The 14,134-nt window shown below is 37.1% G+C and overlaps 1 protein-coding gene and 1 pseudogene across 1 annotated transcript in view; one reads left to right on the top strand and one right to left on the bottom strand.

The window, feature by feature from the left end:
• Positions 1 to 14,134, top strand: part of NDFIP2 (Nedd4 family interacting protein 2) — a 66,633-nt gene that overhangs the window by 8,872 nt on the left and 43,627 nt on the right. The gene's annotated exons all lie outside the window — the stretch shown is intronic.
• On the bottom strand, positions 252 to 1,233 carry LOC100963411 (annotated as a pseudogene).

Raw genomic sequence — 14,134 nt, 5'->3', positions numbered from 1 at the left:
AAAAAAAAAAAATCTACATTAAAACCCTTTGTGGAATGCTTTACACTTTCCACAGAACAGAAACTAAAATAACCTGTTATACAATTAGTCACAAATACAGTTCTCATGTTTTTTGCCCATACCCATGAGTATTGTCTAAAACATGTCTTCTTTGTAGCAGCTAGGTCCTGCCATCACTGTGCTTGGCTGAGTTCACAAATCTGTTGTAACCTGTAGCTTCCCTGTCACTTCTCTGGCTCTCCTCTCCTGCTAAGCTTTGTTTCTTGGGAATAATTAAAACCTTCTGCCACTGCCATAGCTACTGCTACTACTGGAACCACCATAGCCACCTTGGTTTCGTGGTTTGGCAAAATATTGGCTGCCACCACCATAAGGGCCAGAGCTTCTGCCTCCAAAATTTCCTCCCTTCATAGGTCCAAAATTTGATGACTGATTGTTGTAATTGCCAAAATCATTGTAACTTCCACCACCTCCAAAATTGCTTCCATCATTACCAAATCCATTGTAGCCATCCTCGCTGGCACCATATTCACCATCACCACGGCTGCCACCACAGCCACCATGATCACTGAAGTTTCCTTCACGGCCAAAGTTGTCATTTCCACCAAAAACACCTCCACGAACCCCACCGAAGTTTCCAGAACCGCTTTGACCTCTTTAGCTGAATGAAGCACTAGCCATCTCTTGCTTTTGATAGGGCTTTCCTTACTTCACAATGTGACCATTCACAGTATGGTATTTCTGAATGGCAGTCTTATCCACAGAATCATGGTCATCAAACGTAACAAATGCAAAGCCCCTCTTCTTGCCACTGCCTCAGTCAGTCATGATTTCAGTCACTTCCATTTTCCCATACTGTTCAAAACAGTCTCTGTAGTGATGTTCTTCAGTATCTTCTTTAATGTCACCAGCAAAGATCTTTTTCACAGTTAAGTGAGTACCAGGTCTTGGAGAATCTTCTCTGGAAGCAGCTCTCTTTGGTTCCACAACTCTTCCATCTACCTTGTGTGGCCTTGCATTCATTGCTGCATCCACCTCTTCCACTGTGGCGTATGTGACAAACCCAAAGCCCCTGGAGCGCTTGGTGTTTGCATCTCTCATTACCACGCAGTCTGTGAGCGTTCCCCGTTGCTCAGAATGGCTCCTCACACTCATCAGTTGTTTCAAAGCCCAGCCCTCCAATGAATAGCTTCCGCAGCTGTTTCGGCTCTTTAGAGACTCTGACTTAGACATGACAGTGGTGGGAAGAGAGACTTTAACAATGCTTCCTCGGTAGCGTCCACTGGCAGAAGGTGGCCAGTTTTAGAGATCTCACAGTCAGTCTGACCACTGCTGAGTAGTAGGTAAGGTCAGGTTAGTCAGGGAATTCCGCCCACTCAGAGTATGACAGTGAGGCTGAGACTTTCTTGCAAAGTAAAGATCTAGTTCTAGTTGATAAGTATTACAAGTGCCATATGGGCCCACAGTAGAAATGAGGGCCCATAAGAAATAGGGTGAAAGCTGTATGACTCCAGAAAGGTAAAAGGGAGGGCTTAGAGTAGAATGGAACAAAACATGGAAATAAATTGCATGCTGGATTTCATGGAAGACTGGAACTCTCATTTATAACTCCAGTTTATAATTTTTGTTTCAAGAAAGTAGTTAGGTTTTGCTACATAATTTGCAAGGCCCCGTGCCAAATGAAAATGTGGCACTCTGGCCTAGGGTGGGGAGATAATCTCCCTTTTCTACAGGCCTCCCCTTTCTACAGGTCTGCAGGCCTAAGGGAATTTGCAGTCCTCATGCCAGGACATGCTTAGTACCTGAAGCAGCAATAGGCAAGCAGCACTTCTGGTTTGTCCACTCAGGGTTGATCATCCTGGCCTGGGATGGGCATAGCCATTGCCTTGCTTTGTCCCCAGTCACAGAGTAAGAACGAGGAGGTTGAACTGAGCCAGAGGGTTCAACTGACTGAAAACCCTTCCTGTGAGGCAGATTGCTCCAAGTCCCTCACACATGCTTCCTTGGAGTCCAGTTGGAGTTCACTTATAAAACGCATCTTCAAAGATAAAATTATTAAGAATGTTGAGACAGTGACCACACAGTGTTAAAACCCAATGAGTGTACCCTGCTGAGTGGGGTTCTTCTGTGACTTCAGTGATCTAATGCTCATAAAGATGGCCCTGAAGACAGTGTCCCTGTGGGTGTGGTGATGATGGTGATGATCTAGACCAGAGGTTAGTCAGCATTTTCTGTAAAGACTTCTGTAAATACTTTAGGCTTTGTAGCCAATGTGATCTCTGTGTCATCTACTTAAACCTGCCACTATAGCATAGCAGTATCTATACCAAATGAGAAAACAAATGAATTCGGCTATGTTCCAATAAAACTTGATTTGTAGAAACAGACAGTGGGCTGGATTTGGCCTGCTGGCTACAGTTTGCCCACCTGGATGTACATGATAAAGGAGTGTACCTAATACAGTCCTGAAGTTTGGGCCTGTTGATGATGCCTCTGAGAAATTAATTCTTTGTTTTACCCAGTCTTTATATAAATTCTTAGCAATGTGGTTAGGTTGTTTTGCGTTCCTTACGTGTACCTGGTAATCAGGCAGGTGCAATCTGTTACTAGAATTAGGGTGGAGAAGTAGTGGAGTCCTCAGTGGAATACAGTGTAAAAACTCCCTTTGAGACTGGCAGAGGAATGTTTCTTAAGTCTAGTGGAATCTTCATTCTGTTTGAGTGGTTGCCTCATGGATGCCATTCTTAACTATCCTCTTTAAAATCGTTATACCTCCTTCACAGTGTTCCCTGTCTTCATTCGCTATTTCAGTTTTTATTCCTAGTTCTTATCATCACCTTTTATACCAAATATTTTGCTTATTTATTTCCTACCTCTCTTCTCCTCTCTGAATGTAAGGCTAGTGAGGGTAGAGAGACTTTTTTGTTCATTGCTCTGTCTTTTTGTACCTAGGATATAGTAGGCTCTCAGTAAATATTTGATAAGAATGAATGAATAGGCTCAGCGCCTGTGGCCCAAGTGGCTAAGGCGCCAGCCACATACACCTCAGGTGGGGGGGTTGCATCCAGCCTGGCTCGCCAAACAACAATGACGGCTGCAACCAAAAAATTGCCGGGCTCTGTGGTGGGCGCCTATGGTCCCAGCTGCTTGGGAGGCTGAGGCAGGAGACTTGCTTGAGCCCAGGAGTTGGAGGTTGCTGTGAGCTGTGAAGTCACAGCACTCTACCCAGGGGGATAGCTTGAGGCTCTGTCTCAAAAAAAAAAAAAAAAAAGAATGAATGAATAAAAGAATGAATGATGGTGTTTGACCATCAGGATGGTCAAGACTAGTGCTATAGACTCAAAACCTTGCCTATGTCATTTTATTTTTATTTTTGTATTTGTTTCATCATCGCTGTTAAACTCTGGCTTTTTAAGGTAGTAGTGGTTTTTTGCATTCCCTTCTAGCTTAGCTTGTATTGCTGAATCTCTCTTTTTCTCTCTCTGAATATTGTCCAGTAGAATTGTTCAGTAAGTAATCCATGAAACCATAATGTGGTGGCCTTACCGCCTTCATTAACTGTGTACTTGTGGGTAGCACTTTCATTTTGCTCATCTGTTTCATATTGATTATTTAGCAACTATTTTCTTTTTAGTCTTTCCTTAATATCTGCCCTACATTCTAAAACATTATCTAATTGTATGTATATTAATAATATACATAGGCCTGACTTGAGCTTAAATAGCTATGAAATAATATGGAACAGTTTTTCTGACGTTTATTGAATGTAAATTTACTAACAAGATTATCATAATTAAGGGTAGCCTACCTCTATCATGTGATTGTAAATCATCATTATGTCTGTTTTCAGGCCATGGTGTTATGATTTCTTTCAGAAGTTTGATCATTTAGCTGGAATTAAGGTGTGGGTAAAATTCTTGTTAAAGACATGCCAAATGCAAGTTGGGAAATGCTGCAGTGGTTTAAGATTGACTATCAGATTATTTCAAGGTTTTGACTTGCATGCTTTTAAGATTTGTTTGAACATGAACAATATAGTATTTTAAAAGTTCAGGAATGCACTGTGGTTCACTTTTTGTGTGATGTTTCTCCACAATTACTCATAATGTAAAGAAATTGCACTGTTTGGATAGAGGCTGGGAGAATAAGGAAATAAATGGGAGTTTATTGTGTAAAAGAATCTTTTAATATGATAATGAATTTATTATGTAAAAGTATCCTTTAATATGATAATGTTACTAATTTTGTTCTACCCATGGAAAGAAGAAAACTAAACTATTTCCAAATGCTTTGGAAGTAGTGGATTCCTTAGTGATCATTTTCTTCAAGGCGGTCATTTCATAGAAGACTGTCTGAGTGAGGTTCTGTTCAAGGACATGCAACAAAGCTTGGAAGAAAAATTTTATTTTATTTCTATAAACATATCAACTAGGTTAAAATAATTCAAAGATCCTGGGAAGTAGAATTTTCATTATAGCTCACTTTCTTTTATTCATGATGAGACCAGGGAGCATGGATGGTATAGCGTAAGAATTTGGTAGTCTCTTAGCCACTGAGTGAACCCAGCTGATTATGCAGAATCCACAGCTCATCATTATATTTTTAAAAGTCAGATAGTACACCTGTACAGTTTAAAAAGTCTGAGTTACCAAAAACGTAAATAATGAGAAGCAGCAGCCTCCTTTTCCACCCTTTGTCCTCCAAGTCTTTCTGCTCGAAAAACAAAAACACCAAAACCAACCTTCATTTCAGCTGATTTATTTGTTTACTTCCATATTCTGGCATATGCAGATCCAGCTACTTGCTGATTTATTAATCTTACTTTGCTTTCTTACCTGTCCGTGCTTTCCCCACCCAGGTTGTGATCTTTGTGGTCCCATGTCTTGGGTTCACATCTTGATTCCTCAGAAGTATAACACCCTTGGACCAACTGCTCTATGATGTAGTGTCTTCATCTGTAAGTAAGGATAGTACAGGTCCCTGTCTCAGAATTACTGAGAGGATTAAGTTTATGAAAACCACTTGATTTTTGGTTAACATGAACATTTTATGACTGTGAAAATACTGAGTACTTTGTGTAACTTTGAAAATATTTTGAGAAGTTACCTATTTTTTCCCTTTACTTGCCTGCATATCTATTATTAATTTTTTATGACTTTCCAACATTTGCTTCTGAAATATATTTTTTCATAGGTCCTAGTGAATCAGATTAGTTCCTGTTTTCTTTGAAGACATTCCCCTTGAGCCCTCTATCTGCACTGTTTGTTCCCGAGGCCTGGGGCTCACTTGTTTTACTGAGACTTTTTTCTTTAACTGTGTTGGATCTCCTATTCCTTGCATTGCAAATCTTTCCCTGTTTTTGATTTATTCCTTTACTGGGTTCCTAAGAAAGGATATCTGGGAGGTTAAAAATTTTTTTTAAGACGTTGAATTTGTTGCCATAAAGCTCGTTATGCCTGTAACATATGTGGTGATAGCCCCTTTTTCATTCCTAATATTGGGGAGTCGCTTTATGCTTTTTTCCTTAAATAGACTACCCGTATCTTTTTGTCAATTTTATTGATTTTTTTCCTTAAAGAATCAGCTGTGACTTTGTTAAATTTCTGTATTCTGTATCACTGATTTCTCTTCTTATTTACTGTTTTCCTAATTTTATCGTTTATTTTGCTTTTTGTATCTAATTTCCACTTTGATATTTTCTTAGATACCTTATTTTCTGATTTAATTTTTCTGTGGAAAGGAACACATTCAGTATGATTTTATTCCTTTTAAATTTACTGAGACTTATTTTATGGTCTAAATATCTATCTTGGTAACATACTGTATATACTCAAAAAGATTGTATTTTGCAGTTGTTGGATTTAGCATTCTATAACCATCAGATCAGATTGGTTCATGGTTCACAGATCTTCCAGATCTTTACTGAATTTTGCTTTTTTGTTCTACTAATTGCTGAATAAGAAGTTTTAAAATTTTCTGTGGTTATGTAATTATTCCCCTTCAATTATGTCAGTTTCTTGCTTTCTATATTTTGAGCGTTATTATTATGAAATGTCCCACCTTATTTCTGGCAGTTATCTTTGTCTTCACACCTGTTTTATATGATATAAATATAGCTATCCAAGCCCTCCTATTCTGTGTTTTTGCATGGCATCTCTTTTTCTGCTTACTTAAAATTATCTGAGGTGTATAGTTGAGTCTTGCTTTTAACAGCTTCTATTTTTTCGTGGAGAATTTGTATTTAATGTATTTATTAGGTGGTTGGTTTAAGTCTGCCATTAAATTGTTTTCTATTTGTCTTTTCTGTTTTCTTGTTCCTCTTTTCACCCTTTTCTGTCTTCTTTTGGATCCCTTAAATTTTGAAAAGAATTTCAGTGTCATTTTTGCTATTTCTGTAACCTTTTACCCTTCTGTGGTCATTTTAAGATTACAATGAATAGTAAAAGGTCATGTATGTATATTTAACATTAATATTGTGTCACTTTATATAAAATATAGTACTTTATAACGAGGTAGGTCCATTTACTCCCTAACTCCTGCTGACTTCAATGTTTGTAGGTTTCATATCTATCACACTGGAAATCTCACCAAACAATGTTGTAATTTTTGTTTTAAATCATAACATATTTTTAAACACATAAGAGGAACAATACTCTTTTGTATTTTCTTACATATTTACTGTTTCCTGTATACTCTATTCATTCCTGAAAAAACATGTTTCTTTTTCTTACCACATTTTTTTCCAGTCTCAAGAATTTCCTTTAGCATTTCTTAAAGTGCAAGTCAGCTGCTAATCAATTCTCGATGTTTTTTTTATCTGAAAATATCTTTATTTTGTCTTTACTCCTGAAGTATATAGATAATGTATTTTGGGGTATAGAATTCTTAGCTGAGTTTTTTCTTTCAGCTCTTTAAGGATATTCTTCTGATCACCATGGTTTCTGATGAGAAATCTATTAATTATTTGAATCACTTTTTTTTTTTTTTTGCAGTTTTTGGCTGGGGCTGGGTTTGAACCCGCCACCTTTGGCATATGGAGCTGGCACCTTACTCCTTTGAGCCACAGGCACCACCCTGCATCACTTTTTCTGTATGCAACATAAGGTTTTTCTCAGGCTGCTTCTAGTAACTTCTCTTTATCCTTGATTTTTAGAAGTTTTATGGTATATCTAGGTTAGTTTTCTTTGAATTTATTCAGTTTTGGCTTCAACTGAAGTTGAAGTTGTTAATTTATGTCTTTTACTAATTGGAGAAATTATAGCATCATTTCTTCAGATTTTTTTCTGGCCTAGGTTTCTCTCATTTTCTCCAATTTTATATTTAATATGTTTTTTAATTTTTAACAATTTTTTTGTCAGATCTTTTAAAAGTTTAAGGTAATTGTGGTTCTATTACTTTTTTTCTAGTCTTTTTTCTTTCCACTTTATAATGAATAAATTCTGTCAATTAATTAAGTTCACTCTTTTATCTTCAATGTGCCATTGATCCTATCTAGTGAATTTTTTATTTCACATACTTAATTTTTCCATCCTAAAACGTTTATTTATTTTTTTTTTCTATTTACCTGCTGAGATTCCATGTCTTTTAATTAATTTCAAAGTAATTTTTACTCTACTTTCTGGAAAATAGATACAAAAAAAATTTTTTAAACTTCCTATGATAACTATAACCTAGGTCATCTTGGGATTGGGATCTGCTGATTGCCATTTTTTAAGAAGAATGATTTACATAGATTTTTTAGTACTTTGAGTAATTTTGGATTATATCCTGGCTCTTCTGAAGTTTTACTCTGATCCTCTGGAGAATGTTGATATTTTTGTTTTAGCAGGTAATCAACTCACTTAAACTCATTGTAAGTGGTGTCTCAGACTCTGTGTGGAGAGGGGTTCAAATCTTAGCTCAATTCCTTAAGACTTTGCTAATGTTTTGGATCGGTCCTACACATGCATGGCTTTCGTGTTGAGATTTCCCCCTCACTTTCTTGCCTGCCTCAGTTCCTGTCTTCTCTGTGATTTTACCTCAGAACAAAGCTACAAGAAGAAAGGAAAACTCCTCTGGTGCAGGTTACTTCACCAGGTTCTAGCTGCCCTCTACATCCCTGCTCATTTTCTTTAAGGTTCAGAATGTCTGGGTAGTTGTGGGTTCTTTTTTAATTATTTTTTTTTTAAATTTTGTCCTGATTTGTTCTCAGTTGTATGGGTTAGTCTGTAGGTGGCTACTACCATTCTGGAACTACAGCCAACTTTAGATTTTTGTGATGTTTCTTTCTGTTCCTGATAGCTTTCCTCCTAGTATTTTGTTTTTCTTTCCTGTTGGAAGTTTTCTTTTAATTTGGGTGTTTGTTCTGTGCCTACTTTTGTCTTCTAGCTTTGTTTGTGTGTTCTTGATTTTCTGGTCTGTGGGATAGGTGTTTTGTTATTTCTTGGTGAGCCAGATTTTTCACTGGGGCTTCTCAAATGTCAGTGTCTGCAGTTTAGTTAGGAAGCTGCTGTAATAGGTAGGTAAGTGATAATAGTGGCTTCCAATAGGGTAGTGGCATCAAAGAGAAGTGGATGGATAGATTCAAAGGTGTGGGTGCACTCAAGTTTGTATGTATTCAGTCAGCATTACATATACTCATAACATCTATTTTTGGAGAGAGAGAATCCGGGTGGATTAATACCAATGAATTTTTATTGGCGGCATCTTGAAATAGAAACACCCTGAATTTGGAGACAGTAAAACGAGTTTGAATCTTGACTCAGTCCCTAAGTATGTGTGTCAATATTGTTTTTTATTACCTATAAAGGGGAAGATAATAGGTATTAAAATAGATGGTTTATATAATGTGTCATTTTGTTTTATTTTTTAAAACTAACATATATTGGGGCTTTACTATGTCAAGACATTATTTTGAATATTTACAGCTATTAATTTTTCTAAGTAAAAACCCTGTACATAAGCCATTCTTGTAGCTGATATAGATGAGGCATAGACAGGTTGCAAAGTTATTGGGCTGAGGCTTGAATTTGAATATGGAAAATTTGAAAAATTTGATTCAAGTGTCAATTGTCTTTGTATTTAACCAGTCTGCTTCTCGTTCTTAGCCCAGTGTATGTGTTTGAGAATAGGCTGAGAAATATTTGTGCAGGTTGTTTATTATTTTACTTATTTGTATGTTATATATTCCCGCACAGTACTTTTCATTCATCTAATTAAAAACAAAATGACAGTGTTAGGGTGTATTTTTAAATCTTTCTTCATCATTGTTTTAGTTATGTTAACTAAGGATTTCTTTTTAAAGTAAATTCAGCCTTTTGAAGGATAAAGTTCAAAATTTAGATTACCAGGTTTTTTTCCTCCAAATCTATTTTCTAACTATGTTTATTTTGTATGTTGAGATAGGTTTACTGATATTTAGAATTTGAGTACCATAAAGGACAAGCTACTCAGCTTTTCTCTTGGTAGTATTTTTGCTCTGGTTTCTTCAAAGGCACAGTTTTTGTGTATTTTTTTTCTTGTGTATTTCTGTCCTTATTGCAGGTGAGTGCAGTAATGAAATTTAAGTGTATAAAATTTAGCTAGAAAATGCCGGTCATGTCAAGTTTTTAAAAACTTGTAACATTTTTTTCTCTTTTATTGAATAGTGCCTTTAGAAATGTGGCACTATAGTGGTCAATGTAACTCAAAAATAAGTATTTATACAAGAATAAAGAAATACGAATTTGCCAAGTCAGAAAACCTCAGGCTCACATAGGTCCACTGGTAAGTCTTGCTGTCTTAGTTGGTTTTGCATTGTTATGACAGAATATCACAGACTGGGTAATTTATAAGAAAAGAAATTTATTTCTCACTGTTCTGGAGGCTTGGAAGTTCATTGTCAGTATGCCAGCATTTGGGGAGGGCCTTCATGCTGCATCGCCCCATGGTAGAAGACAGAGGGTAAGAGTGTAGGACAGAGCAAGTAGAAGCGACTGAGTTCATCCTTTCATGAGTAACCCCATCCTGCAATAATAAGCTGAATCCATTTATGCCCTAATCACCTTTTAGAAGTCCCACTTTTCAACATTGTTACAATGAAGATTAAATTTACAACACATAAGGTTTGGGGAACACATTCAAACCATGACATCTACCAATAATTTAAGGAAAAAATTCTTTTAGGAGTTTGAAGGAGAGGGTATACTTCCTAACTTATTCTATGAGGGCAGCATTATCCTAATACCAAAGCCAGGCAAGACGTGACATTGCCAGAAAAGAAATCTGCATAACCATAGCTCTCATGAACATACATGTAAAAATCCTCAATGAAATATTAGCAAATAGAATTCACCAATGTATAAAAAGAATTATACTGTGTACACCACAACTTTGTGCGGTATTTCCCAGATATGCCAGTCAGGTTCAACATTCAAAAATAATGTAATTCATCCCATCAATAGGCTAAAGAAAATAATCACAGACACAGAAAAATAATAGATGCAGAAAATGCATTTGATAAAACCCAAAACACATTAATCGTAAAACTCTTAGCAATCTAAGAATAGCAGGGAACATCTCCTAAAAATCTACATCAGCCACCATGCTTCATACTTAATAGGGAGAATTCAAAGTTCTCTCTTTAAGAACAAGGCAAGGATGTCCCCTCTCACTGCTTTTCAACATCCTACCAGAAGTTCTATCTGAGCAATAACACAAGAAAGGAAATAAAACTTCTATAGATTGATAAAGAAGAGACAAAAGTATTTTGTTTGCAGAGGACATGAACATATGAAAGAATTGACAAAAAAAAAAAAAAGCTCCAAACCCTCCTGGAACTAATAAATAATTATAACAAGGTTGTAGGATACGAGGACAAAAGTGTATTGTTTTTCCTGTATACTAGCAGTGAACAAGTAGAATTTGAAATTAAAAATGTATGGTGGCACCCATAGCTCCATACAGTGGATAAAGCACCGGCCACATACACCCAGGCCGGTGGGTTGGAGCCTGGCCCGGGCCAGCTAAACAACAGTGACAACTGTAACAAAAAAATAGCCAGGAGTTGTGGCAGGCACTTATGGTCCCTGCTACTTGGGAGACTGAGGCAAGAGAATCGCTTAAGCCCAAGAGTGTGAGGTTGCTGTAAGCTGTGATGCCATGGCACTCTACTGAGGGTGACATAATGAAACTCTGTCTCAAAAAAAAAAAAAAATAGGAAAAGAAACTAAAAATGTAATACTACTTATATTAGTGCATACCCCACCTCACCCCCCTGAAAAGAAATACTTAAGTATAAATCTAACAAAACTTGTACAAGATCTATATGAGGGAAACTGATGAAAGAAATCAAGTAACTAAAGAAATGGAAATGGAAAGATGTCAAAATACCAATTCTTCACAATGTTGTATTTGTTTGTTTATTTATTTAGTTAGTTAGAGATAGGGTCTTACTTTGTTGCCCAGGCCTGAGTGCAATGGTATCATTATAGCATACTGCAACCTCAAACTCTGCCTCAGCTTCTTGAGTAGCTGGAACTACAAGCATGTGCTAACTTACCTGGCTAATTTTGTTTTTGTAGAGACAGGATTTCGCTGTTGCTTAGGCTGGCCTCCAACTCCTGACATCAAGTGATCCTCCCATCTCAACCTCTCAAAGTGCTACAATTACTCACAGTATGAGTCACCATGCCTGGCCAAGACGATCTGTAAACTCAATGAAATCCCAAATAAAATTCTAGCAAGTTACTTTGTGAATATTGACACACAGATTGTAAAATTTACGTGGAGAAGCAAAAAATTCAGAAAAGCCAACTCCTTATTAGAGGAGAACAGAGTTAGAGGACTGACATCGCCTGACTTGAAGAGTTACTATGAAACTGTGATAATCAAGACAATGTAGTATTGTCAAAAACATAGACAAATAGATTAGTAGGACAAAATGGAGAACCCAGAAATAGATGCACATACTTAAAGTCAACTGGTCTTTTTTTTTGGAGACAGAATCTCACTCTATTTCCCTGGGTGGAGTGCCATGGGGTCATTTTAGCACAATCCTCCTGCCTCAGGCTCCTGAATAGCTCTCACTACAGGTATCTGGCACCACGCCCAGCTAATTTTTCTATTTTTAGTAGAAACAGGGTCTTGCTCTTGCCCTGGCTGGTCTTGAACTCCTGCCATCAAGCAGTCCTCCTGCTTTGGCCTCCCAGAGTGGTGGGATTACAGGCGTGAGACACAGTGCATGGCCTAGCTGGTCCTGACAAAAGAACAAAGGCAAAATACATGAAACAAAGTTAGTCTTTTCAACAAGTAACAACTGGACCTTTACATGCAACAAATTGAACTTAGACACAGACTTTTATGCCCTACAGAGAAACTAAGTGAAACTCAACCATAGACCTAAATACAAAAGGCAAAACTATAAAACCACTAAAAGGTAGCAGGAGGAAATCTAGATGACATTAGATGTAGTGATGACATTTTAGAAAGAAAGAATTGATAAGCTGGATTTCATTAAAATTTTAAATTTCTGCTTCACAAGACATATTGCCAAGAAAATAAAAAGACAGATCACAGTCTGGGAGAAAATATTTGCAAAAGACATATCTGATAAAGGACTGCTATAGAAAACATACAGAGAGTTCTTGAAACTCAATCATAAGAAACACAACCCTGTTAAAAACTGGGCCGTCGACCTTAATAGACACCTCACCAGAAAAGATATACAGATGGCAAGTAAGCATGTAAAAATGTGCTCCACATTGTTTTGAAATGTAAGTTAAAATGAGTTCCTGCTGCACACCTAGTATGTGTAGAATGGCTCAAATCCGGAACACTAATAACAAATGCTGGCGAGGATGTGGAGCAACAGGAACTATCATTTATTGCTGGTGGGAATGGAAAAGGATATACCTACTTTGGAAGATAGTTTGGTGGTTTCTTATCGAACTCAATATACCCTTGTGATCTAGCAGTCGTGTTCCTTGTTATTTAGCCAAAGAAATTGCAAGCTTACCGTCCACACAGAAACATGTACACATGTTTATAGCACCCTTATTTGTAATTCCCAAAACCATGAAGCAACCAAGATGACTTTCAGTCAGTGAAAGGATAAACTGTGGTACATCCAGACAATGGAATATTATTCAAAACTAGAAAAAATAAGCTATCAAGCCATGAACAGACATGGAGAAAATGTAAATGTAAGTAGAAGAAAGGATCTGAAGGGCTTTGTCTTGTGTGATTCCAATTACAAGACATTCTGGAAAAGCAAAACTATGGAGATAGTCAAAAGATCAGTGGTTGCCAGGGCTTATCAGGAAGGGAGAGATGAATGTGTGGAGCAGAGAGGGGGTTTAGGGCAGTGAATCTACTCGGTGTGATACTATAGTGGTGCATACACGCCACCGTCATTATACATTTGTCAAAACTCATTGAAACAATACCGAGGGTGAGCTCTACTGTAAACTGTGAACTTTGGGTGATGATGATATGTCGAGGTAGGTTTATGAATTGTAATAAATGTACCACTCGGGTACAGCATGGTCTGAAGGGATGCTTTGAATGTGTCGGGGTAGGGGATATGTGGGAAATCTCTGTACTTTGTGCTGGTTATTACTGTGAATCTAAATCACCAAAAAAAACTATTAAAAACATAATATGATGAATCAGTATAGGGGTACATGATTCTTAACATTGAGAGAGAGAAACAGAGGGAGTGATAGTATGGACATGCATTTGTGTTTGTCTTCTCATAATCTCAAGTTATTCAGATTAAGTGTTTAGATTTAGCAGCCAGCTTTTGAGAGTTTTTGCTTTGGCACATAACACTTTGATGGATGAGCCCTTTAACTATCGTCTGTAGTGGTATCTTAGCATTTGGTATGCTTCCTGGATGAATCATCAACAACAGCATGTCTAAGTAATTGACGCTACTACTGTATTTAGATTTGCCGGAGGATTCTGTTCTTAGCTTGCTATGTTTGTTGAGCGAAGAATGAAACTTTCTGTGAAGGAAGTTGGTGTCTGAGGCCTGATTTTTACTGGTTTAGGTCCCTGGTTTACCTATGATAGAATATGCTGATTTTTATTTTCCTTTATTCCCCTTCTTGTAGTCATGTCATAATAAGGCCTTGACTCAGAGCTTCTTTCTAGTTGCCAGAAAGAACTAGTGACA

The sequence above is a fragment of the Otolemur garnettii genome, unplaced genomic scaffold, assembly GCF_000181295.1.
Source record: "Otolemur garnettii isolate 467f Iridium unplaced genomic scaffold, OtoGar3 scaffold00036, whole genome shotgun sequence".
NCBI lineage: Eukaryota > Metazoa > Chordata > Mammalia > Primates > Galagidae > Otolemur > Otolemur garnettii.
The sequence above is the reverse complement of the archived record's forward strand: the minus strand, read 5'-3'. Positions and strand labels throughout refer to the sequence as shown.